The sequence below is a fragment of the Schistocerca piceifrons genome, chromosome 2, assembly GCF_021461385.2.
Source record: "Schistocerca piceifrons isolate TAMUIC-IGC-003096 chromosome 2, iqSchPice1.1, whole genome shotgun sequence".
NCBI lineage: Eukaryota > Metazoa > Arthropoda > Insecta > Orthoptera > Acrididae > Schistocerca > Schistocerca piceifrons.
The window spans coordinates 355,879,915-355,903,765 of record NC_060139.1 but is presented as its reverse complement, the minus strand read 5'-3'; the positions used below and the strand labels follow the sequence as shown (position 1 = coordinate 355,903,765).

The 23,851-nt window shown below is 49.2% G+C and overlaps 20 non-coding genes across 20 annotated transcripts; 13 read left to right on the top strand and 7 right to left on the bottom strand.

Moving 5' to 3' along the window:
• Positions 1–86: 86 nt before the first annotated feature.
• Trnap-cgg lies at positions 87–158 on the top strand. Its single transcript has one exon. It is a non-coding gene; the product is annotated as a tRNA-Pro (tRNA).
• A 1,641-nt stretch (positions 159–1,799) lies between these two features.
• On the top strand, positions 1,800–1,871 carry Trnat-ugu. The gene has a single exon. It is a non-coding gene; the product is annotated as a tRNA-Thr (tRNA).
• Positions 1,872–2,472: 601 nt separating this feature from the next.
• On the bottom strand, positions 2,473–2,545 carry Trnav-uac. Its single transcript has one exon. It is a non-coding gene; the product is annotated as a tRNA-Val (tRNA).
• A 235-nt stretch (positions 2,546–2,780) lies between these two features.
• On the top strand, positions 2,781–2,852 carry Trnap-cgg. The gene has a single exon. It is a non-coding gene; the product is annotated as a tRNA-Pro (tRNA).
• A 1,641-nt stretch (positions 2,853–4,493) lies between these two features.
• On the top strand, positions 4,494–4,565 carry Trnat-ugu. Its single transcript has one exon. It is a non-coding gene; the product is annotated as a tRNA-Thr (tRNA).
• A 601-nt stretch (positions 4,566–5,166) lies between these two features.
• Trnav-uac lies at positions 5,167–5,239 on the bottom strand. The gene has a single exon. It is a non-coding gene; the product is annotated as a tRNA-Val (tRNA).
• Positions 5,240–5,474: 235 nt separating this feature from the next.
• Positions 5,475–5,546, top strand: Trnap-cgg. The gene has a single exon. It is a non-coding gene; the product is annotated as a tRNA-Pro (tRNA).
• Positions 5,547–7,187: 1,641 nt separating this feature from the next.
• On the top strand, positions 7,188–7,259 carry Trnat-ugu. Its single transcript has one exon. It is a non-coding gene; the product is annotated as a tRNA-Thr (tRNA).
• A 601-nt stretch (positions 7,260–7,860) lies between these two features.
• On the bottom strand, positions 7,861–7,933 carry Trnav-uac. Its single transcript has one exon. It is a non-coding gene; the product is annotated as a tRNA-Val (tRNA).
• Positions 7,934–8,168: 235 nt separating this feature from the next.
• Positions 8,169–8,240, top strand: Trnap-cgg. Its single transcript has one exon. It is a non-coding gene; the product is annotated as a tRNA-Pro (tRNA).
• A 1,641-nt stretch (positions 8,241–9,881) lies between these two features.
• Positions 9,882–9,953, top strand: Trnat-ugu. The gene has a single exon. It is a non-coding gene; the product is annotated as a tRNA-Thr (tRNA).
• Positions 9,954–10,554: 601 nt separating this feature from the next.
• Trnav-uac lies at positions 10,555–10,627 on the bottom strand. The gene has a single exon. It is a non-coding gene; the product is annotated as a tRNA-Val (tRNA).
• Positions 10,628–10,862: 235 nt separating this feature from the next.
• Positions 10,863–10,934, top strand: Trnap-cgg. Its single transcript has one exon. It is a non-coding gene; the product is annotated as a tRNA-Pro (tRNA).
• A 1,642-nt stretch (positions 10,935–12,576) lies between these two features.
• Trnat-ugu lies at positions 12,577–12,648 on the top strand. Its single transcript has one exon. It is a non-coding gene; the product is annotated as a tRNA-Thr (tRNA).
• A 601-nt stretch (positions 12,649–13,249) lies between these two features.
• On the bottom strand, positions 13,250–13,322 carry Trnav-uac. The gene has a single exon. It is a non-coding gene; the product is annotated as a tRNA-Val (tRNA).
• Positions 13,323–19,035: 5,713 nt separating this feature from the next.
• Positions 19,036–19,107, top strand: Trnat-ugu. The gene has a single exon. It is a non-coding gene; the product is annotated as a tRNA-Thr (tRNA).
• Positions 19,108–19,708: 601 nt separating this feature from the next.
• Positions 19,709–19,781, bottom strand: Trnav-uac. The gene has a single exon. It is a non-coding gene; the product is annotated as a tRNA-Val (tRNA).
• Positions 19,782–20,016: 235 nt separating this feature from the next.
• Positions 20,017–20,088, top strand: Trnap-cgg. The gene has a single exon. It is a non-coding gene; the product is annotated as a tRNA-Pro (tRNA).
• Positions 20,089–21,732: 1,644 nt separating this feature from the next.
• Trnat-ugu lies at positions 21,733–21,804 on the top strand. The gene has a single exon. It is a non-coding gene; the product is annotated as a tRNA-Thr (tRNA).
• A 601-nt stretch (positions 21,805–22,405) lies between these two features.
• On the bottom strand, positions 22,406–22,478 carry Trnav-uac. Its single transcript has one exon. It is a non-coding gene; the product is annotated as a tRNA-Val (tRNA).
• Between the last annotated feature and the right edge of the window lie 1,373 nt (positions 22,479–23,851).

The window sequence follows — 23,851 nt, the reverse complement described above, 5'->3', positions numbered from 1 at the left end:
GGAGAACGCTGGCTGAGCTGCAGCCCTACATGGTGAGACCATCAAAGGTGGCGTCATTCACATGCAGTGCGTTTTCGGAACGAATAGGCTCGTTGGTCTAGGGGTATGATTCCTGCTTCGGGTGCAGGAGGTCCCGGGTTCAAATCCCGGACGAGCCCTTGCGTTTTGTACAACGGTGTGGCAACAAATCGCATGGCGGCGGCTGTTTCGCGCATTTCCAGGCCTCCAAGTCAGCGCTAAAATCCGACAACCAGTTCTGAAACCGTTTCATGTTTCATTTGAGCCATGTGCACCCTGCTGATGGAACGTTTGATTTAAATGGTCACAGTAGAGATCGTAGCAAGTGTCTTGCTGAGTGCGACGAAAACGGCTTTCCGCCCGCAATCCAACCGGGGACCTTCTGCGTGTTAGGCACGGCGCCTGGGCTCGGCGGCAGCTGCTGCTCTTTCTGTCCTTACGAGATACCGTCGATTCGCGCAGTCGTTATTGCAAAAGATGTCACTAAAGGCAATCGCTTCGTTAGCGGCACGGTGCCTGGGCTCGGCGGCAGCTCTACATGGAGGCACCAGCAGCCCAGCCAGGCCGCCGCCGGCACCGGCGCGCCACAGCGCAAGGAGCCGGCGGCCGCCCTGGAATGCCCCCTGTCGTTGCATATTCCACCCGCCTTATATCCTCTCCATGTCTGACTCACTACCCTAAATGACACTGCAGTCTACGTGCTTATTACTACCGCTTTTGGAAGAACCAAGGCGCAGCATTCTAGTGTCGAACCGGTATTGCAAATTTGGATTAAGCAAAATTTTATTGTGTGGTCGAGCGACAGCCTCATCTCGCTCTTCCTACATGATCGCCTCTTGTGCGGAATAATTCCTAGCGCGCCGATGGCTTCAGAGTTGGTCTTCTCGAACTTTTGCTTTCGCACTGCATTCCGCAATCTTTTCGTTATGAGTTGTGTGCTTCGGTTTCCCGACTTTCTTGTGTTTAGTGCGTTTGGCTTCTTTTAACCCCTAGCCACCGCTTGCCGAAATTTCCACACTGTCGTCCGTCGATCTGCAGAGCTCGACGAAGGCATCGCGGCCGTTCCTGAGCTCGTGGAACGGCCGAATCTGTAGTTGTTTCCAGATCTCTCCCACACAACGGCCTCCCAGAAGCTTGGATTACAGAAGTACGCCACTACTCCCAGCCGGAGATTCACGTTTGAAAGCAGAATGACATGAGCTACACGCAGCTCCGATTTTTTTTTTTTTTTTTGTGTCTGACCTACTTTGAAAGACTTTTTAGTCGATTTACTTACTACTATCGCTGTTGGAAACCAGGTGATAACCACACAGTATTCTAGAGACGATGAGGTAATGAAAATTTAGAATAAGTAAAACAGTATCATAAGAAGTTGTGCGGTGGAGCAGCACATGCAATTCACGCTTCCTAGATAATCGTTACTGCATAGAATAATTCTGTTGTCTGCGGCGTCTTCAGTATCCGTCTTCTGGAAATTTTGCTTGCAGTATATCGTGCAATCTTTTCGTTATGAGTTGGTGCTTGGTTTCCCGATGTTCTTTTGTTTAGTGCATTCGCCTTCTCTTAACCCTGAGAAACCACATACCGAAACTGAGGCACTGCCGGCTGATCATAAGCAGTGCTCGATGAAGTTATTTCGCTTTCTGTTCGTTGCCTTTAATATTCTTCTCATCAGTGGTGAGTGCTGCCTGCAGAAAGCGTTTATCTTGCGAATTCACGTGAAAGTTTGTGTTCCCTGTGAGGTCCAATACTTGGGATTAACTTAACTGCTCCAGACAGGTGGCTCGTTGGTCTAGGGGTATGATTCCTGCTTTGTGTGCAGGAGGTCCCGGGTTCAAATCCCGGACGAGCCGTGCCATTTTGACCGTGCTGAAGAGTAGGTGGAACTCAGTCCCGGTTGCAGCTCCTCAATGAAGAGTAGACGCCTGTTATAGCACGTGGATATAACAAGAATGCGGCACCAGTAAAGTACGTAGGTGGAATTCGATAGAAACGCAGACGGTAATTTTGCATGCAACGGAAAACAAGGTTGTCTTTGCGGAATATGTGCACCGTGAGTGGAGATTCAGCTTAATTGTGCGACAGTCTACCCTCATCTTACTAGCGACGGCAACAACCAAGGGGTGGCATGTAAGATTGAGCGTGGCTAAGAGTTTCTCATTATTAGTTAGCATCACACTTTGACAGAGCTGTGACAAGGCGAGTAGGGTGAGCTCAGGAAAGCCAGTAGCAAGCGCACTTGAAGTAGCCCTGAAGAACCGGATTATAAATTTTGCCAGCCATAATGGAGCTAGGGGCGTTCTCAGTTACCAAATACCGGTGCAATAAGAGAGCAACAGTATTTGACAGTAAAATGACGCCCTATCCGTCTAGCATACGACATTGCTTGTCTCTGCATACGCGGACGTGAGGTCATCTCGGAAATGAAATCCGAAATATAGATTAAAATTGTTGTGTTCCCGCCCGGGATCGAACCGGGGACCTTCTGCGTGTAAAGCAGACGTGATAACCGCTACACCACGGAAACGACGGTCGTTTTCATGTACCACCCGGAGACTCGTAATAGCAACAGTTTGTCTTCTGTGTTAGCAAGGGCATCGGCTACGAGCTCCCTCCGATTCGTGAAGTTCCTATAGTAAAAGACGTCGATAAAAACAATCCAACCGCGACAGACAGGGAGAACGCTGGCTGAGCTGCAGCCCTACATGGTGAGACCATCAAAGGTGGCGTCATTCACATGCAGTGCGTTTTCGGAACGAATAGGCTCGTTGGTCTAGGGGTATGATTCCTGCTTCGGGTGCAGGAGGTCCCGGGTTCAAATCCCGGACGAGCCCTTGCGTTTTGTACAACGGTGTGGCAACAAATCGCATGGCGGCGGCTGTTTCGCGCATTTCCAGGCCTCCAAGTCAGCGCTAAAATCCGACAACCAGTTCTGAAACCGTTTCATGTTTCATTTGAGCCATGTGCACCCTGCTGATGGAACGTTTGATTTAAATGGTCACAGTAGAGATCGTAGCAAGTGTCTTGCTGAGTGCGACGAAAACGGCTTTCCGCCCGCAATCCAACCGGGGACCTTCTGCGTGTTAGGCACGGCGCCTGGGCTCGGCGGCAGCTGCTGCTCTTTCTGTCCTTACGAGATACCGTCGATTCGCGCAGTCGTTATTGCAAAAGATGTCACTAAAGGCAATCGCTTCGTTAGCGGCACGGTGCCTGGGCTCGGCGGCAGCTCTACATGGAGGCACCAGCAGCCCAGCCAGGCCGCCGCCGGCACCGGCGCGCCACAGCGCAAGGAGCCGGCGGCCGCCCTGGAATGCCCCCTGTCGTTGCATATTCCACCCGCCTTATATCCTCTCCATGTCTGACTCACTACCCTAAATGACACTGCAGTCTACGTGCTTATTACTACCGCTTTTGGAAGAACCAAGGCGCAGCATTCTAGTGTCGAACCGGTATTGCAAATTTGGATTAAGCAAAATTTTATTGTGTGGTCGAGCGACAGCCTCATCTCGCTCTTCCTACATGATCGCCTCTTGTGCGGAATAATTCCTAGCGCGCCGATGGCTTCAGAGTTGGTCTTCTCGAACTTTTGCTTTCGCACTGCATTCCGCAATCTTTTCGTTATGAGTTGTGTGCTTCGGTTTCCCGACTTTCTTGTGTTTAGTGCGTTTGGCTTCTTTTAACCCCTAGCCACCGCTTGCCGAAATTTCCACACTGTCGTCCGTCGATCTGCAGAGCTCGACGAAGGCATCGCGGCCGTTCCTGAGCTCGTGGAACGGCCGAATCTGTAGTTGTTTCCAGATCTCTCCCACACAACGGCCTCCCAGAAGCTTGGATTACAGAAGTACGCCACTACTCCCAGCCGGAGATTCACGTTTGAAAGCAGAATGACATGAGCTACACGCAGCTCCGATTTTTTTTTTTTTTTTTGTGTCTGACCTACTTTGAAAGACTTTTTAGTCGATTTACTTACTACTATCGCTGTTGGAAACCAGGTGATAACCACACAGTATTCTAGAGACGATGAGGTAATGAAAATTTAGAATAAGTAAAACAGTATCATAAGAAGTTGTGCGGTGGAGCAGCACATGCAATTCACGCTTCCTAGATAATCGTTACTGCATAGAATAATTCTGTTGTCTGCGGCGTCTTCAGTATCCGTCTTCTGGAAATTTTGCTTGCAGTATATCGTGCAATCTTTTCGTTATGAGTTGGTGCTTGGTTTCCCGATGTTCTTTTGTTTAGTGCATTCGCCTTCTCTTAACCCTGAGAAACCACATACCGAAACTGAGGCACTGCCGGCTGATCATAAGCAGTGCTCGATGAAGTTATTTCGCTTTCTGTTCGTTGCCTTTAATATTCTTCTCATCAGTGGTGAGTGCTGCCTGCAGAAAGCGTTTATCTTGCGAATTCACGTGAAAGTTTGTGTTCCCTGTGAGGTCCAATACTTGGGATTAACTTAACTGCTCCAGACAGGTGGCTCGTTGGTCTAGGGGTATGATTCCTGCTTTGTGTGCAGGAGGTCCCGGGTTCAAATCCCGGACGAGCCGTGCCATTTTGACCGTGCTGAAGAGTAGGTGGAACTCAGTCCCGGTTGCAGCTCCTCAATGAAGAGTAGACGCCTGTTATAGCACGTGGATATAACAAGAATGCGGCACCAGTAAAGTACGTAGGTGGAATTCGATAGAAACGCAGACGGTAATTTTGCATGCAACGGAAAACAAGGTTGTCTTTGCGGAATATGTGCACCGTGAGTGGAGATTCAGCTTAATTGTGCGACAGTCTACCCTCATCTTACTAGCGACGGCAACAACCAAGGGGTGGCATGTAAGATTGAGCGTGGCTAAGAGTTTCTCATTATTAGTTAGCATCACACTTTGACAGAGCTGTGACAAGGCGAGTAGGGTGAGCTCAGGAAAGCCAGTAGCAAGCGCACTTGAAGTAGCCCTGAAGAACCGGATTATAAATTTTGCCAGCCATAATGGAGCTAGGGGCGTTCTCAGTTACCAAATACCGGTGCAATAAGAGAGCAACAGTATTTGACAGTAAAATGACGCCCTATCCGTCTAGCATACGACATTGCTTGTCTCTGCATACGCGGACGTGAGGTCATCTCGGAAATGAAATCCGAAATATAGATTAAAATTGTTGTGTTCCCGCCCGGGATCGAACCGGGGACCTTCTGCGTGTAAAGCAGACGTGATAACCGCTACACCACGGAAACGACGGTCGTTTTCATGTACCACCCGGAGACTCGTAATAGCAACAGTTTGTCTTCTGTGTTAGCAAGGGCATCGGCTACGAGCTCCCTCCGATTCGTGAAGTTCCTATAGTAAAAGACGTCGATAAAAACAATCCAACCGCGACAGACAGGGAGAACGCTGGCTGAGCTGCAGCCCTACATGGTGAGACCATCAAAGGTGGCGTCATTCACATGCAGTGCGTTTTCGGAACGAATAGGCTCGTTGGTCTAGGGGTATGATTCCTGCTTCGGGTGCAGGAGGTCCCGGGTTCAAATCCCGGACGAGCCCTTGCGTTTTGTACAACGGTGTGGCAACAAATCGCATGGCGGCGGCTGTTTCGCGCATTTCCAGGCCTCCAAGTCAGCGCTAAAATCCGACAACCAGTTCTGAAACCGTTTCATGTTTCATTTGAGCCATGTGCACCCTGCTGATGGAACGTTTGATTTAAATGGTCACAGTAGAGATCGTAGCAAGTGTCTTGCTGAGTGCGACGAAAACGGCTTTCCGCCCGCAATCCAACCGGGGACCTTCTGCGTGTTAGGCACGGCGCCTGGGCTCGGCGGCAGCTGCTGCTCTTTCTGTCCTTACGAGATACCGTCGATTCGCGCAGTCGTTATTGCAAAAGATGTCACTAAAGGCAATCGCTTCGTTAGCGGCACGGTGCCTGGGCTCGGCGGCAGCTCTACATGGAGGCACCAGCAGCCCAGCCAGGCCGCCGCCGGCACCGGCGCGCCACAGCGCAAGGAGCCGGCGGCCGCCCTGGAATGCCCCCTGTCGTTGCATATTCCACCCGCCTTATATCCTCTCCATGTCTGACTCACTACCCTAAATGACACTGCAGTCTACGTGCTTATTACTACCGCTTTTGGAAGAACCAAGGCGCAGCATTCTAGTGTCGAACCGGTATTGCAAATTTGGATTAAGCAAAATTTTATTGTGTGGTCGAGCGACAGCCTCATCTCGCTCTTCCTACATGATCGCCTCTTGTGCGGAATAATTCCTAGCGCGCCGATGGCTTCAGAGTTGGTCTTCTCGAACTTTTGCTTTCGCACTGCATTCCGCAATCTTTTCGTTATGAGTTGTGTGCTTCGGTTTCCCGACTTTCTTGTGTTTAGTGCGTTTGGCTTCTTTTAACCCCTAGCCACCGCTTGCCGAAATTTCCACACTGTCGTCCGTCGATCTGCAGAGCTCGACGAAGGCATCGCGGCCGTTCCTGAGCTCGTGGAACGGCCGAATCTGTAGTTGTTTCCAGATCTCTCCCACACAACGGCCTCCCAGAAGCTTGGATTACAGAAGTACGCCACTACTCCCAGCCGGAGATTCACGTTTGAAAGCAGAATGACATGAGCTACACGCAGCTCCGATTTTTTTTTTTTTTTTTGTGTCTGACCTACTTTGAAAGACTTTTTAGTCGATTTACTTACTACTATCGCTGTTGGAAACCAGGTGATAACCACACAGTATTCTAGAGACGATGAGGTAATGAAAATTTAGAATAAGTAAAACAGTATCATAAGAAGTTGTGCGGTGGAGCAGCACATGCAATTCACGCTTCCTAGATAATCGTTACTGCATAGAATAATTCTGTTGTCTGCGGCGTCTTCAGTATCCGTCTTCTGGAAATTTTGCTTGCAGTATATCGTGCAATCTTTTCGTTATGAGTTGGTGCTTGGTTTCCCGATGTTCTTTTGTTTAGTGCATTCGCCTTCTCTTAACCCTGAGAAACCACATACCGAAACTGAGGCACTGCCGGCTGATCATAAGCAGTGCTCGATGAAGTTATTTCGCTTTCTGTTCGTTGCCTTTAATATTCTTCTCATCAGTGGTGAGTGCTGCCTGCAGAAAGCGTTTATCTTGCGAATTCACGTGAAAGTTTGTGTTCCCTGTGAGGTCCAATACTTGGGATTAACTTAACTGCTCCAGACAGGTGGCTCGTTGGTCTAGGGGTATGATTCCTGCTTTGTGTGCAGGAGGTCCCGGGTTCAAATCCCGGACGAGCCGTGCCATTTTGACCGTGCTGAAGAGTAGGTGGAACTCAGTCCCGGTTGCAGCTCCTCAATGAAGAGTAGACGCCTGTTATAGCACGTGGATATAACAAGAATGCGGCACCAGTAAAGTACGTAGGTGGAATTCGATAGAAACGCAGACGGTAATTTTGCATGCAACGGAAAACAAGGTTGTCTTTGCGGAATATGTGCACCGTGAGTGGAGATTCAGCTTAATTGTGCGACAGTCTACCCTCATCTTACTAGCGACGGCAACAACCAAGGGGTGGCATGTAAGATTGAGCGTGGCTAAGAGTTTCTCATTATTAGTTAGCATCACACTTTGACAGAGCTGTGACAAGGCGAGCAGGGTGAGCTCAGGAAAGCCAGTAGCAAGCGCACTTGAAGTAGCCCTGAAGAACCGGATTATAAATTTTGCCAGCCATAATGGAGCTAGGGGCGTTCTCAGTTACCAAATACCGGTGCAATAAGAGAGCAACAGTATTTGACAGTAAAATGACGCCCTATCCGTCTAGCATACGACATTGCTTGTCTCTGCATACGCGGACGTGAGGTCATCTCGGAAATGAAATCCGAAATATAGATTAAAATTGTTGTGTTCCCGCCCGGGATCGAACCGGGGACCTTCTGCGTGTAAAGCAGACGTGATAACCGCTACACCACGGAAACGACGGTCGTTTTCATGTACCACCCGGAGACTCGTAATAGCAACAGTTTGTCTTCTGTGTTAGCAAGGGCATCGGCTACGAGCTCCCTCCGATTCGTGAAGTTCCTATAGTAAAAGACGTCGATAAAAACAATCCAACCGCGACAGACAGGGAGAACGCTGGCTGAGCTGCAGCCCTACATGGTGAGACCATCAAAGGTGGCGTCATTCACATGCAGTGCGTTTTCGGAACGAATAGGCTCGTTGGTCTAGGGGTATGATTCCTGCTTCGGGTGCAGGAGGTCCCGGGTTCAAATCCCGGACGAGCCCTTGCGTTTTGTACAACGGTGTGGCAACAAATCGCATGGCGGCGGCTGTTTCGCGCATTTCCAGGCCTCCAAGTCAGCGCTAAAATCCGACAACCAGTTCTGAAACCGTTTCATGTTTCATTTGAGCCATGTGCACCCTGCTGATGGAACGTTTGATTTAAATGGTCACAGTAGAGATCGTAGCAAGTGTCTTGCTGAGTGCGACGAAAACGGCTTTCCGCCCGCAATCCAACCGGGGACCTTCTGCGTGTTAGGCACGGCGCCTGGGCTCGGCGGCAGCTGCTGCTCTTTCTGTCCTTACGAGATACCGTCGATTCGCGCAGTCGTTATTGCAAAAGATGTCACTAAAGGCAATCGCTTCGTTAGCGGCACGGTGCCTGGGCTCGGCGGCAGCTCTACATGGAGGCACCAGCAGCCCAGCCAGGCCGCCGCCGGCACCGGCGCGCCACAGCGCAAGGAGCCGGCGGCCGCCCTGGAATGCCCCCTGTCGTTGCATATTCCACCCGCCTTATATCCTCTCCATGTCTGACTCACTACCCTAAATGACACTGCAGTCTACGTGCTTATTACTACCGCTTTTGGAAGAACCAAGGCGCAGCATTCTAGTGTCGAACCGGTATTGCAAATTTGGATTAAGCAAAATTTTATTGTGTGGTCGAGCGACAGCCTCATCTCGCTCTTCCTACATGATCGCCTCTTGTGCGGAATAATTCCTAGCGCGCCGATGGCTTCAGAGTTGGTCTTCTCGAACTTTTGCTTTCGCACTGCATTCCGCAATCTTTTCGTTATGAGTTGTGTGCTTCGGTTTCCCGACTTTCTTGTGTTTAGTGCGTTTGGCTTCTTTTAACCCCTAGCCACCGCTTGCCGAAATTTCCACACTGTCGTCCGTCGATCTGCAGAGCTCGACGAAGGCATCGCGGCCGTTCCTGAGCTCGTGGAACGGCCGAATCTGTAGTTGTTTCCAGATCTCTCCCACACAACGGCCTCCCAGAAGCTTGGATTACAGAAGTACGCCACTACTCCCAGCCGGAGATTCACGTTTGAAAGCAGAATGACATGAGCTACACGCAGCTCCGATTTTTTTTTTTTTTTTTGTGTCTGACCTACTTTGAAAGACTTTTTAGTCGATTTACTTACTACTATCGCTGTTGGAAACCAGGTGATAACCACACAGTATTCTAGAGACGATGAGGTAATGAAAATTTAGAATAAGTAAAACAGTATCATAAGAAGTTGTGCGGTGGAGCAGCACATGCAATTCACGCTTCCTAGATAATCGTTACTGCATAGAATAATTCTGTTGTCTGCGGCGTCTTCAGTATCCGTCTTCTGGAAATTTTGCTTGCAGTATATCGTGCAATCTTTTCGTTATGAGTTGGTGCTTGGTTTCCCGATGTTCTTTTGTTTAGTGCATTCGCCTTCTCTTAACCCTGAGAAACCACATACCGAAACTGAGGCACTGCCGGCTGATCATAAGCAGTGCTCGATGAAGTTATTTCGCTTTCTGTTCGTTGCCTTTAATATTCTTCTCATCAGTGGTGAGTGCTGCCTGCAGAAAGCGTTTATCTTGCGAATTCACGTGAAAGTTTGTGTTCCCTGTGAGGTCCAATACTTGGGATTAACTTAACTGCTCCAGACAGGTGGCTCGTTGGTCTAGGGGTATGATTCCTGCTTTGTGTGCAGGAGGTCCCGGGTTCAAATCCCGGACGAGCCGTGCCATTTTGACCGTGCTGAAGAGTAGGTGGAACTCAGTCCCGGTTGCAGCTCCTCAATGAAGAGTAGACGCCTGTTATAGCACGTGGATATAACAAGAATGCGGCACCAGTAAAGTACGTAGGTGGAATTCGATAGAAACGCAGACGGTAATTTTGCATGCAACGGAAAACAAGGTTGTCTTTGCGGAATATGTGCACCGTGAGTGGAGATTCAGCTTAATTGTGCGACAGTCTACCCTCATCTTACTAGCGACGGCAACAACCAAGGGGTGGCATGTAAGATTGAGCGTGGCTAAGAGTTTCTCATTATTAGTTAGCATCACACTTTGACAGAGCTGTGACAAGGCGAGTAGGGTGAGCTCAGGAAAGCCAGTAGCAAGCGCACTTGAAGTAGCCCTGAAGAACCGGATTATAAATTTTGCCAGCCATAATGGAGCTAGGGGCGTTCTCAGTTACCAAATACCGGTGCAATAAGAGAGCAACAGTATTTGACAGTAAAATGACGCCCTATCCGTCTAGCATACGACATTGCTTGTCTCTGCATACGCGGACGTGAGGTCATCTCGGAAATGAAATCCGAAATATAGATTAAAATTGTTGTGTTCCCGCCCGGGATCGAACCGGGGACCTTCTGCGTGTAAAGCAGACGTGATAACCGCTACACCACGGAAACGACGGTCGTTTTCATGTACCACCCGGAGACTCGTAATAGCAACAGTTTGTCTTCTGTGTTAGCAAGGGCATCGGCTACGAGCTCCCTCCGATTCGTGAAGTTCCTATAGTAAAAGACGTCGATAAAAACAATCCAACCGCGACAGACAGGGAGAACGCTGGCTGAGCTGCAGCCCTACATGGTGAGACCATCAAAGGTGGCGTCATTCACATGCAGTGCGTTTTCGGAACGAATAGGCTCGTTGGTCTAGGGGTATGATTCCTGCTTCGGGTGCAGGAGGTCCCGGGTTCAAATCCCGGACGAGCCCTTGCGTTTTGTACAACGGTGTGGCAACAAATCGCATGGCGGCGGCTGTTTCGCGCATTTCCAGGCCTCCAAGTCAGCGCTAAAATCCGACAACCAGTTCTGAAACCGTTTCATGTTTCATTTGAGCCATGTGCACCCTGCTGATGGAACGTTTGATTTAAATGGTCACAGTAGAGATCGTAGCAAGTGTCTTGCTGAGTGCGACGAAAACGGCTTTCCGCCCGCAATCCAACCGGGGACCTTCTGCGTGTTAGGCACGGCGCCTGGGCTCGGCGGCAGCTGCTGCTCTTTCTGTCCTTACGAGATACCGTCGATTCGCGCAGTCGTTATTGCAAAAGATGTCACTAAAGGCAATCGCTTCGTTAGCGGCACGGTGCCTGGGCTCGGCGGCAGCTCTACATGGAGGCACCAGCAGCCCAGCCAGGCCGCCGCCGGCACCGGCGCGCCACAGCGCAAGGAGCCGGCGGCCGCCCTGGAATGCCCCCTGTCGTTGCATATTCCACCCGCCTTATATCCTCTCCATGTCTGACTCACTACCCTAAATGACACTGCAGTCTACGTGCTTATTACTACCGCTTTTGGAAGAACCAAGGCGCAGCATTCTAGTGTCGAACCGGTATTGCAAATTTGGATTAAGCAAAATTTTATTGTGTGGTCGAGCGACAGCCTCATCTCGCTCTTCCTACATGATCGCCTCTTGTGCGGAATAATTCCTAGCGCGCCGATGGCTTCAGAGTTGGTCTTCTCGAACTTTTGCTTTCGCACTGCATTCCGCAATCTTTTCGTTATGAGTTGTGTGCTTCGGTTTCCCGACTTTCTTGTGTTTAGTGCGTTTGGCTTCTTTTAACCCCTAGCCACCGCTTGCCGAAATTTCCACACTGTCGTCCGTCGATCTGCAGAGCTCGACGAAGGCATCGCGGCCGTTCCTGAGCTCGTGGAACGGCCGAATCTGTAGTTGTTTCCAGATCTCTCCCACACAACGGCCTCCCAGAAGCTTGGATTACAGAAGTACGCCACTACTCCCAGCCGGAGATTCACGTTTGAAAGCAGAATGACATGAGCTACACGCAGCTCCGATTTTTTTTTTTTTTTTTTGTGTCTGACCTACTTTGAAAGACTTTTTAGTCGATTTACTTACTACTATCGCTGTTGGAAACCAGGTGATAACCACACAGTATTCTAGAGACGATGAGGTAATGAAAATTTAGAATAAGTAAAACAGTATCATAAGAAGTTGTGCGGTGGAGCAGCACATGCAATTCACGCTTCCTAGATAATCGTTACTGCATAGAATAATTCTGTTGTCTGCGGCGTCTTCAGTATCCGTCTTCTGGAAATTTTGCTTGCAGTATATCGTGCAATCTTTTCGTTATGAGTTGGTGCTTGGTTTCCCGATGTTCTTTTGTTTAGTGCATTCGCCTTCTCTTAACCCTGAGAAACCACATACCGAAACTGAGGCACTGCCGGCTGATCATAAGCAGTGCTCGATGAAGTTATTTCGCTTTCTGTTCGTTGCCTTTAATATTCTTCTCATCAGTGGTGAGTGCTGCCTGCAGAAAGCGTTTATCTTGCGAATTCACGTGAAAGTTTGTGTTCCCTGTGAGGTCCAATACTTGGGATTAACTTAACTGCTCCAGACAGGTGGCTCGTTGGTCTAGGGGTATGATTCCTGCTTTGTGTGCAGGAGGTCCCGGGTTCAAATCCCGGACGAGCCGTGCCATTTTGACCGTGCTGAAGAGTAGGTGGAACTCAGTCCCGGTTGCAGCTCCTCAATGAAGAGTAGACGCCTGTTATAGCACGTGGATATAACAAGAATGCGGCACCAGTAAAGTACGTAGGTGGAATTCGATAGAAACGCAGACGGTAATTTTGCATGCAACGGAAAACAAGGTTGTCTTTGCGGAATATGTGCACCGTGAGTGGAGATTCAGCTTAATTGTGCGACAGTCTACCCTCATCTTACTAGCGACGGCAACAACCAAGGGGTGGCATGTAAGATTGAGCGTGGCTAAGAGTTTCTCATTATTAGTTAGCATCACACTTTGACAGAGCTGTGACAAGGCGAGCAGGGTGAGCTCAGGAAAGCCAGTAGCAAGCGCACTTGAAGTAGCCCTGAAGAACCGGATTATAAATTTTGCCAGCCATAATGGAGCTAGGGGCGTTCTCAGTTACCAAATACCGGTGCAATAAGAGAGCAACAGTATTTGACAGTAAAATGACGCCCTATCCGTCTAGCATACGACATTGCTTGTCTCTGCATACGCGGACGTGAGGTCATCTCGGAAATGAAATCCGAAATATAGATTAAAATTGTTGTGTTCCCGCCCGGGATCGAACCGGGGACCTTCTGCGTGTAAAGCAGACGTGATAACCGCTACACCACGGAAACGACGGTCGTTTTCATGTACCACCCGGAGACTCGTAATAGCAACAGTTTGTCTTCTGTGTTAGCAAGGGCATCGGCTACGAGCTCCCTCCGATTCGTGAAGTTCCTATAGTAAAAGACGTCGATAAAAACAATCCAACCGCGACAGACAGGGAGAACGCTGGCTGAGCTGCAGCCCTACATGGTGAGACCATCAAAGGTGGCGTCATTCACATGCAGTGCGTTTTCGGAACGAATAGGCTCGTTGGTCTAGGGGTCCAGTTCCGCTTTAGACGCCGTGCAGTGTGGACGTGCCTAGTCTTCCGCTCCGCCGTAGCGTTACGTATAGTGGACTATCGTTTTTGTTTACGTGTTGTGTTGCAACTTCTGTGAGTGTTTCTCCGTCGTTGTTTCGTACCTTGTGTTACTTTCTGTCCTTATTTCAGTGTTTTTTGTGTAGCGGTTTCGACCGCATATTTTGAAAATGTCGTCCCAGGTTATTCCTCGTCAGGCTACAGTTAGTTTTGCTTTTGACAAGTCAACCCGCCATGTGCAACCTAGTTCTCTTGAGATTCATGATTGGTTGGTAGATACCTTTGGTGTTCATTCGGATCAGGTGCACACTGCTTATTTTGATACCGAACTGTATGTTTTCTTTGTTAAGTTTATGGACCCACTCCAGGTTGATAAAATTCTTTCTAAATATGGTCATCAAGTTCTCTTTCGGCATCGGGATGATTCTGTAAGTACCGTGCTGCTTTCCAATGCTTCCATCACGTATACCAATGTTCGTGTTTACAACCTTCCACCGGAGGTGGATAATGTCTATCTTAAGGAGGGTCTACAGAAGTATGGTGATGTAAAGAGCATTCGCCTTGAACGCTGGTCAAGCCAACATCGCCTGCAATGTTACAGTGGTATTCGTTCAGTCGAAATGCACGTTAAGCAGAATATTCCATCTCACCTGCAGATCGGTGGATATCGTGTCCATGTAACATATAGTGGTCAGGTGGGCACCTGTTTTTTGTGCAATGAAAGTGGTCACGTGCGTACCGACTGTCCGCGGAGAGTTTTTGTTTTAAAAAATTCTCTCGAACAGCGTCGCAAGTTAACGGTCGCTGACCTCGTTGCAGGTGGTTCTGCTCTTGGTGTAGCACAGTCCAGTGGTAGTAGCGCCCCTCCACAGGTTTTGCGCACCCCTGATACAGAATTTCCTCCTTTGCGTGCTAAATCTGATGTTGTTCCGTCTGTCCCTCAGGTGGGTGTGCCACTTTTGAATAATAAGAGGCGTCGCCCACACGATGGAAATAGTACGGATGAGGATCTCCCTGAGATGCCCCAGTCCGAGCGACCGGCATCCTCCGAGCCACTGTGTACTGTAGCTGCTCCCTGCCCTCCTGAGGTAGCGGTTCCGGTGGCGGCTGCTGGCGCCCCTCCGGCCTCCGACGCAGCTTCTCTCGAGTCGGGTCGTCGGTCGGGCCTGTTGGCGCCGTCTTCCGAACCGACTTCGATGTCACAACAAGTGGAGCCGCGACAACTTCCTGCTTCGCTGCCCCATACCTCTGCCAGCGGAGCTGCTCCGCTTCCTTCCAACTCTGCGGCCTCGGACCTTCCTGCTCACGTTTCGCCTCCGTGCAGTCCATGTTTGCCAGAAGCTAGTGCAGGTGTTGACCATTCCGTTTTGTCGGATGTTTCCCCCGCGACCCCGGATCCCGCATGTGGACCGGCGCGGGTGGTGTCGGATACAGAACTTGACCCTCCTACGTCACCGGCGGCTGAAGTTTCCTTGCCCGTCTGCCGACGCAAGTTACGCGTTCAGCCGAACGTTAATGCTGTTCGTAAAAAACCGAAACGTAAGGGATCCGCGGAACGGGGTAGCAGTCCCCCTCCCTCGGATGCCTCAGTCACCCCTGCTATGGACTGTGACGCTGGTGCGTCGGTGTAGGTGATTTGTTTTCTCGCTTTTCTCTCTATGGTTCAAGCATACACCTTTCTTACCTTAAATGTTAACCGTATTGAGTCCGACGTTCGCATTGCCTCTTTGCGGCAGTTTATTTACGACGCCTGTGCGGACGTAGTGTTTTTGCAGGAAGTGTTGTTTTCTGATCTCTCTCTACCTGGATTTCAAACTGTTTTTAATGTCGCGCCGGAATATTCAACAGGAACTGCTCTTTTCTTTCGAGAGGGCATTCCTATTACTGACATTGACTTCCTTGACTCTGGCCGTGGGATTGGTTGTCGTCTTTTTGATCTCCGCCTCGTTGTTTTGTATGCCCCCTCTGGTTCGGGTCACACTGTGGCTCGATCGCGCTTTTATAAAGAAGAGCTTATTTATCTTTTGCGCCAGGGTCCTCGGAGTCTCCTGCTCGGAGGCGATTTTAATTGTGTTTTACGCCCTGCAGACCAGTCCCCCAATTTTAATTATTGCCGTGATTTACATGACTTAGTTCGTACGATGCATCTGCGTGATGTTTGGGAACACAAATATCCAACCCTGGTGAAATATACGTTTTTTACCGCGTCCTCATGCAGTAGACTCGACAGATTCTATTTATCTGATTTTTTATGTGATAAAATTCTTTCTGTCGATGTTATTCCTACTAGTTTTTCTGACCATTGTGCTTTTACTGCAACTGTAAATCTTAGTCGCCAACCTGCAAAACTTTATCGTTCCCAGTGGATGTTAAATGTTTCCCACCTTGCCGACAGTGCTATGGATGATGTTATAAGTGGCGTGTGGGAGCGATGTCTTCGCTCTGTCCCGCGATACCCCTCCTTGCTGGTTTGGTGGACTGCGTTTGCCAAGCCCAAGATTCGTCAGACTTTGATTTTCTACTGTGCTGCTAGGACGCGTGATTTTAAGAACACGTATGAATATTACTACTCTGTCCTGCGTGAACTATATGACGCGGCGGGTACCTCTCCACTGCGGATCCATGATGTTCGTCGTATTAAAGCCAAGCTCTTGAGCCTTAAACGACGACAGATGGATGGTCTGCGAGTTAAGTCGAAACCTCACTCTCTTGTTGAAGGTGAACTGACATCCTTGTACCACCTGCTACGGCATCAGACTCGTCGTCGTCGCTCCTTCATCTCTTCTCTTACGGTGGATGATGGGCGACAGCTTAGTGCACAGGAGGAAATGGTTCGTGCTCTTCATCAGTATTACACTAGTCTCTATTCTGCCGATGATTCTGGTGAGTCTCTTTCGGATGATGTCTTTGGGGATCTAACTGCGACGATCGCGCCTGACGCGAACGGCGAATTTCTCCGGGAGTTCCAGGTAGATGATGTTTTCGATTTTATTGCTCGCTCTCCGTCCAGTAAATCGCCGGGTCCAGACGGCCTGCCTAAAGAATTTTATCTCCGTTTTTGGCCTCTTTTGGGTGGCATTTTTACGCAGATTTTAAATGAGATTGTCAGAGGGATGGATGTGCCTGCCGATTTTAAAGTAGGGAAAATTGTTTTAATTCCGAAGTCCTCTGGTCGTTTATCTGCTGCCAATCTTCGTCCGCTCACATTGCTGAATTTTGACTATAAGACAGCTGCTAGAGCGCTCAATAGCCGGCTGTCTTCTCTGCTTCGGGGTGTGATTGGTGCACATCAATGTTGTTTTCATGATAGATCTATTCTGACACCAGTAGCCGAATATCGGGATGTTGTCTCGGTTGCGGCGGTTACAAACGTACATTGTGCCTTTGCCTTCCTTGATTTTTATAAGGCTTTTGATCACGTCAGTCATGTGTTTTTAGATCGTGTTTTAGGTACAATAGGTTTTAACGCTTCATCACGTGGTGTTCTTGGCAATTTGTACAGGGGAATAACAGCTCGGGTGTCAGTCAATGGGCAGCTGACGCCGCCCATTGCTATCCGCCGCGGAGTGCCTCAGGGTAGTCCGCTCTCTATGTCTTTATTCGTTTTGTCCCTGGAACCGCTGCTTCGGACTATTGCTCTCAAGCTTCAGGGTATGTCCCTCTCTGGTGGGAAGCTCTCGGTTAAGGCAATAATATAATTTATAAAAAAAAAAAAAAAAAAAGGGGTATGATTCCTGCTTCGGGTGCAGGAGGTCCCGGGTTCAAATCCCGGACGAGCCCTTGCGTTTTGTACAACGGTGTGGCAACAAATCGCATGGCGGCGGCTGTTTCGCGCATTTCCAGGCCTCCAAGTCAGCGCTAAAATCCGACAACCAGTTCTGAAACCGTTTCATGTTTCATTTGAGCCATGTGCACCCTGCTGATGGAACGTTTGATTTAAATGGTCACAGTAGAGATCGTAGCAAGTGTCTTGCTGAGTGCGACGAAAACGGCTTTCCGCCCGCAATCCAACCGGGGACCTTCTGCGTGTTAGGCACGGCGCCTGGGCTCGGCGGCAGCTGCTGCTCTTTCTGTCCTTACGAGATACCGTCGATTCGCGCAGTCGTTATTGCAAAAGATGTCACTAAAGGCAATCGCTTCGTTAGCGGCACGGTGCCTGGGCTCGGCGGCAGCTCTACATGGAGGCACCAGCAGCCCAGCCAGGCCGCCGCCGGCACCGGCGCGCCACAGCGCAAGGAGCCGGCGGCCGCCCTGGAATGCCCCCTGTCGTTGCATATTCCACCCGCCTTATATCCTCTCCATGTCTGACTCACTACCCTAAATGACACTGCAGTCTACGTGCTTATTACTACCGCTTTTGGAAGAACCAAGGCGCAGCATTCTAGTGTCGAACCGGTATTGCAAATTTGGATTAAGCAAAATTTTATTGTGTGGTCGAGCGACAGCCTCATCTCGCTCTTCCTACATGATCGCCTCTTGTGCGGAATAATTCCTAGCGCGCCGATGGCTTCAGAGTTGGTCTTCTCGAACTTTTGCTTTCGCACTGCATTCCGCAATCTTTTCGTTATGAGTTGTGTGCTTCGGTTTCCCGACTTTCTTGTGTTTAGTGCGTTTGGCTTCTTTTAACCCCTAGCCACCGCTTGCCGAAATTTCCACACTGTCGTCCGTCGATCTGCAGAGCTCGACGAAGGCATCGCGGCCGTTCCTGAGCTCGTGGAACGGCCGAATCTGTAGTTGTTTCCAGATCTCTCCCACACAACGGCCTCCCAGAAGCTTGGATTACAGAAGTACGCCACTACTCCCAGCCGGAGATTCACGTTTGAAAGCAGAATGACATGAGCTACACGCAGCTCCGATTTTTTTTTTTTTTTTTTTGTGTCTGACCTACTTTGAAAGACTTTTTAGTCGATTTACTTACTACTATCGCTGTTGGAAACCAGGTGATAACCACACAGTATTCTAGAGACGATGAGGTAATGAAAATTTAGAATAAGTAAAACAGTATCATAAGAAGTTGTGCGGTGGAGCAGCACATGCAATTCACGCTTCCTAGATAATCGTTACTGCATAGAATAATTCTGTTGTCTGCGGCGTCTTCAGTATCCGTCTTCTGGAAATTTTGCTTGCAGTATATCGTGCAATCTTTTCGTTATGAGTTGGTGCTTGGTTTCCCGATGTTCTTTTGTTTAGTGCATTCGCCTTCTCTTAACCCTGAGAAACCACATACCGAAACTGAGGCACTGCCGGCTGATCATAAGCAGTGCTCGATGAAGTTATTTCGCTTTCTGTTCGTTGCCTTTAATATTCTTCTCATCAGTGGTGAGTGCTGCCTGCAGAAAGCGTTTATCTTGCGAATTCACGTGAAAGTTTGTGTTCCCTGTGAGGTCCAATACTTGGGATTAACTTAACTGCTCCAGACAGGTGGCTCGTTGGTCTAGGGGTATGATTCCTGCTTTGTGTGCAGGAGGTCCCGGGTTCAAATCCCGGACGAGCCGTGCCATTTTGACCGTGCTGAAGAGTAGGTGGAACTCAGTCCCGGTTGCAGCTCCTCAATGAAGAGTAGACGCCTGTTATAGCACGTGGATATAACAAGAATGCGGCACCAGTAAAGTACGTAGGTGGAATTCGATAGAAACGCAGACGGTAATTTTGCATGCAACGGAAAACAAGGTTGTCTTTGCGGAATATGTGCACCGTGAGTGGAGATTCAGCTTAATTGTGCGACAGTCTACCCTCATCTTACTAGCGACGGCAACAACCAAGGGGTGGCATGTAAGATTGAGCGTGGCTAAGAGTTTCTCATTATTAGTTAGCATCACACTTTGACAGAGCTGTGACAAGGCGAGTAGGGTGAGCTCAGGAAAGCCAGTAGCAAGCGCACTTGAAGTAGCCCTGAAGAACCGGATTATAAATTTTGCCAGCCATAATGGAGCTAGGGGCGTTCTCAGTTACCAAATACCGGTGCAATAAGAGAGCAACAGTATTTGACAGTAAAATGACGCCCTATCCGTCTAGCATACGACATTGCTTGTCTCTGCATACGCGGACGTGAGGTCATCTCGGAAATGAAATCCGAAATATAGATTAAAATTGTTGTGTTCCCGCCCGGGATCGAACCGGGGACCTTCTGCGTGTAAAGCAGACGTGATAACCGCTACACCACGGAAACGACGGTCGTTTTCATGTACCACCCGGAGACTCGTAATAGCAACAGTTTGTCTTCTGTGTTAGCAAGGGCATCGGCTACGAGCTCCCTCCGATTCGTGAAGTTCCTATAGTAAAAGACGTCGATAAAAACAATCCAACCGCGACAGACAGGGAGAACGCTGGCTGAGCTGCAGCCCTACATGGTGAGACCATCAAAGGTGGCGTCATTCACATGCAGTGCGTTTTCGGAACGAATAGGCTCGTTGGTCTAGGGGTATGATTCCTGCTTCGGGTGCAGGAGGTCCCGGGTTCAAATCCCGGACGAGCCCTTGCGTTTTGTACAACGGTGTGGCAACAAATCGCATGGCGGCGGCTGTTTCGCGCATTTCCAGGCCTCCAAGTCAGCGCTAAAATCCGACAACCAGTTCTGAAACCGTTTCATGTTTCATTTGAGCCATGTGCACCCTGCTGATGGAACGTTTGATTTAAATGGTCACAGTAGAGATCGTAGCAAGTGTCTTGCTGAGTGCGACGAAAACGGCTTTCCGCCCGCAATCCAACCGGGGACCTTCTGCGTGTTAGGCACGGCGCCTGGGCTCGGCGGCAGCTGCTGCTCTTTCTGTCCTTACGAGATACCGTCGATTCGCGCAGTCGTTATTGCAAAAGATGTCACTAAAGGCAATCGCTTCGTTAGCGGCACGGTGCCTGGGCTCGGCGGCAGCTCTACATGGAGGCACCAGCAGCCCAGCCAGGCCGCCGCCGGCACCGGCGCGCCACAGCGCAAGGAGCCGGCGGCCGCCCTGGAATGCCCCCTGTCGTTGCATATTCCACCCGCCTTATATCCTCTCCATGTCTGACTCACTACCCTAAATGACACTGCAGTCTACGTGCTTATTACTACCGCTTTTGGAAGAACCAAGGCGCAGCATTCTAGTGTCGAACCGGTATTGCAAATTTGGATTAAGCAAAATTTTATTGTGTGGTCGAGCGACAGCCTCATCTCGCTCTTCCTACATGATCGCCTCTTGTGCGGAATAATTCCTAGCGCGCCGATGGCTTCAGAGTTGGTCTTCTCGAACTTTTGCTTTCGCACTGCATTCCGCAATCTTTTCGTTATGAGTTGTGTGCTTCGGTTTCCCGACTTTCTTGTGTTTAGTGCGTTTGGCTTCTTTTAACCCCTAGCCACCGCTTGCCGAAATTTCCACACTGTCGTCCGTCGATCTGCAGAGCTCGACGAAGGCATCGCGGCCGTTCCTGAGCTCGTGGAACGGCCGAATCTGTAGTTGTTTCCAGATCTCTCCCACACAACGGCCTCCCAGAAGCTTGGATTACAGAAGTACGCCACTACTCCCAGCCGGAGATTCACGTTTGAAAGCAGAATGACATGAGCTACACGCAGCTCCGATTTTTTTTTTTTTTTTTTTTGTGTCTGACCTACTTTGAAAGACTTTTTAGTCGATTTACTTACTACTATCGCTGTTGGAAACCAGGTGATAACCACACAGTATTCTAGAGACGATGAGGTAATGAAAATTTAGAATAAGTAAAACAGTATCATAAGAAGTTGTGCGGTGGAGCAGCACATGCAATTCACGCTTCCTAGATAATCGTTACTGCATAGAATAATTCTGTTGTCTGCGGCGTCTTCAGTATCCGTCTTCTGGAAATTTTGCTTGCAGTATATCGTGCAATCTTTTCGTTATGAGTTGGTGCTTGGTTTCCCGATGTTCTTTTGTTTAGTGCATTCGCCTTCTCTTAACCCTGAGAAACCACATACCGAAACTGAGGCACTGCCGGCTGATCATAAGCAGTGCTCGATGAAGTTATTTCGCTTTCTGTTCGTTGCCTTTAATATTCTTCTCATCAGTGGTGAGTGCTGCCTGCAGAAAGCGTTTATCTTGCGAATTCACGTGAAAGTTTGTGTTCCCTGTGAGGTCCAATACTTGGGATTAACTTAACTGCTCCAGACAGGTGGCTCGTTGGTCTAGGGGTATGATTCCTGCTTTGTGTGCAGGAGGTCCCGGGTTCAAATCCCGGACGAGCCGTGCCATTTTGACCGTGCTGAAGAGTAGGTGGAACTCAGTCCCGGTTGCAGCTCCTCAATGAAGAGTAGACGCCTGTTATAGCACGTGGATATAACAAGAATGCGGCACCAGTAAAGTACGTAGGTGGAATTCGATAGAAACGCAGACGGTAATTTTGCATGCAACGGAAAACAAGGTTGTCTTTGCGGAATATGTGCACCGTGAGTGGAGATTCAGCTTAATTGTGCGACAGTCTACCCTCATCTTACTAGCGACGGCAACAACCAAGGGGTGGCATGTAAGATTGAGCGTGGCTAAGAGTTTCTCATTATTAGTTAGCATCACACTTTGACAGAGCTGTGACAAGGCGAGTAGGGTGAGCTCAGGAAAGCCAGTAGCAAGCGCACTTGAAGTAGCCCTGAAGAACCGGATTATAAATTTTGCCAGCCATAATGGAGCTAGGGGCGTTCTCAGTTACCAAATACCGGTGCAATAAGAGAGCAACAGTATTTGACAGTAAAATGACGCCCTATCCGTCTAGCATACGACATTGCTTGTCTCTGCATACGCGGACGTGAGGTCATCTCGGAAATGAAATCCGAAATATAGATTAAAATTGTTGTGTTCCCGCCCGGGATCGAACCGGGGACCTTCTGCGTGTAAAGCAGACGTGATAACCGCTACACCACGGAAACGACGGTCGTTTTCATGTACCACCCGGAGACTCGTAATAGCAACAGTTTGTCTTCTGTGTTAGCAAGGGCATCGGCTACGAGCTCCCTCCGATTCGTGAAGTTCCTATAGTAAAAGACGTCGATAAAAACAATCCAACCGCGACAGACAGGGAGAACGCTGGCTGAGCTGCAGCCCTACATGGTGAGACCATCAAAGGTGGCGTCATTCACATGCAGTGCGTTTTCGGAACGAATAGGCTCGTTGGTCTAGGGGATCTTCCTCTCGAATCAAAATTAATGGTCAGCTAAGTTCACCAGTCCCGATCAAGCAATCAGTGAGACAAGGCTGCCCCCTTTCTATGGCACTATACGCAATCGCCGTAGAACCGTTACTGTTAAACCTGCATCACAGGTTACAAGGTCTACAGGTGCTGGGTACAAAAACCGTGTGTCACGCTTATGCTGATGACGTCAGTGTAGTAGTTAACACGCACTCAGAAATGGAAGTCGTTCAACAAATAATCCACGCTTACGCCACTTCTTCCGGAGCCAAACTCAATGAACAAAAATCGAAAATTTTACCTGTCGGACCCCATATGGAGACCATTCAAAGAACATGGCTACAAAGAACAGAGAAGACGAACCACTTAGGTATGATTCTAATGGCCAACCCAAGAGAGATGACAGTAGCCAACTGGGACCATAAACTGCATATATTCAGGGCTACTCTCCGTGAACACAAAACTAGAACGCTCAATCGGATACAGAGAGCTCTATTGATTAACAGCTATGCGCTAAGCAAAATATATCACATCGCAGCAGTGTTACCAGTACCCAAGGATACAGCGCAAAAGCTTTTAGCTGCAGCGTATTGGTTCATATGGAGCGGAAACATCTTTAAAGTCGCTATGCCAACCATAGTGTTAACCCGCGCCGCTGGTGGTTTGGGCGTCAAAGACATCAAGAATCAATGCACTGCCGTATATATGGACCGAATCCGCAAAATACTGCAGTCACCCCATCCGACAATTACGAAAACGTTATTCAACAGGTTAGCCCCAACGAGCAAAACGGCCCCAGTCGATGTTGGTCGCATCAGCGCTCAACTCGATCACGTCCGGACTTATTACCTGGAAATGAGCTATATTCAAGACACTTCACAGCTGCTTAACACCAGAAGGACCTATTACCACCTCACGAGACACCATAGGCAAAACCCAATTGAAGCGAAATATCCAGCGGTCAACTGGAGTAACGTCTGGAAAAACATTAACAATCCCATCCTCCACTCCAAAGTAGTGTCCACGTGGTATGACATTGTGAACGAGAAGGTCCCCACAGGTGAAAAGTTGCACAATATCAAAATGAAGCAGAGTCCGTACTGCGATCATTGC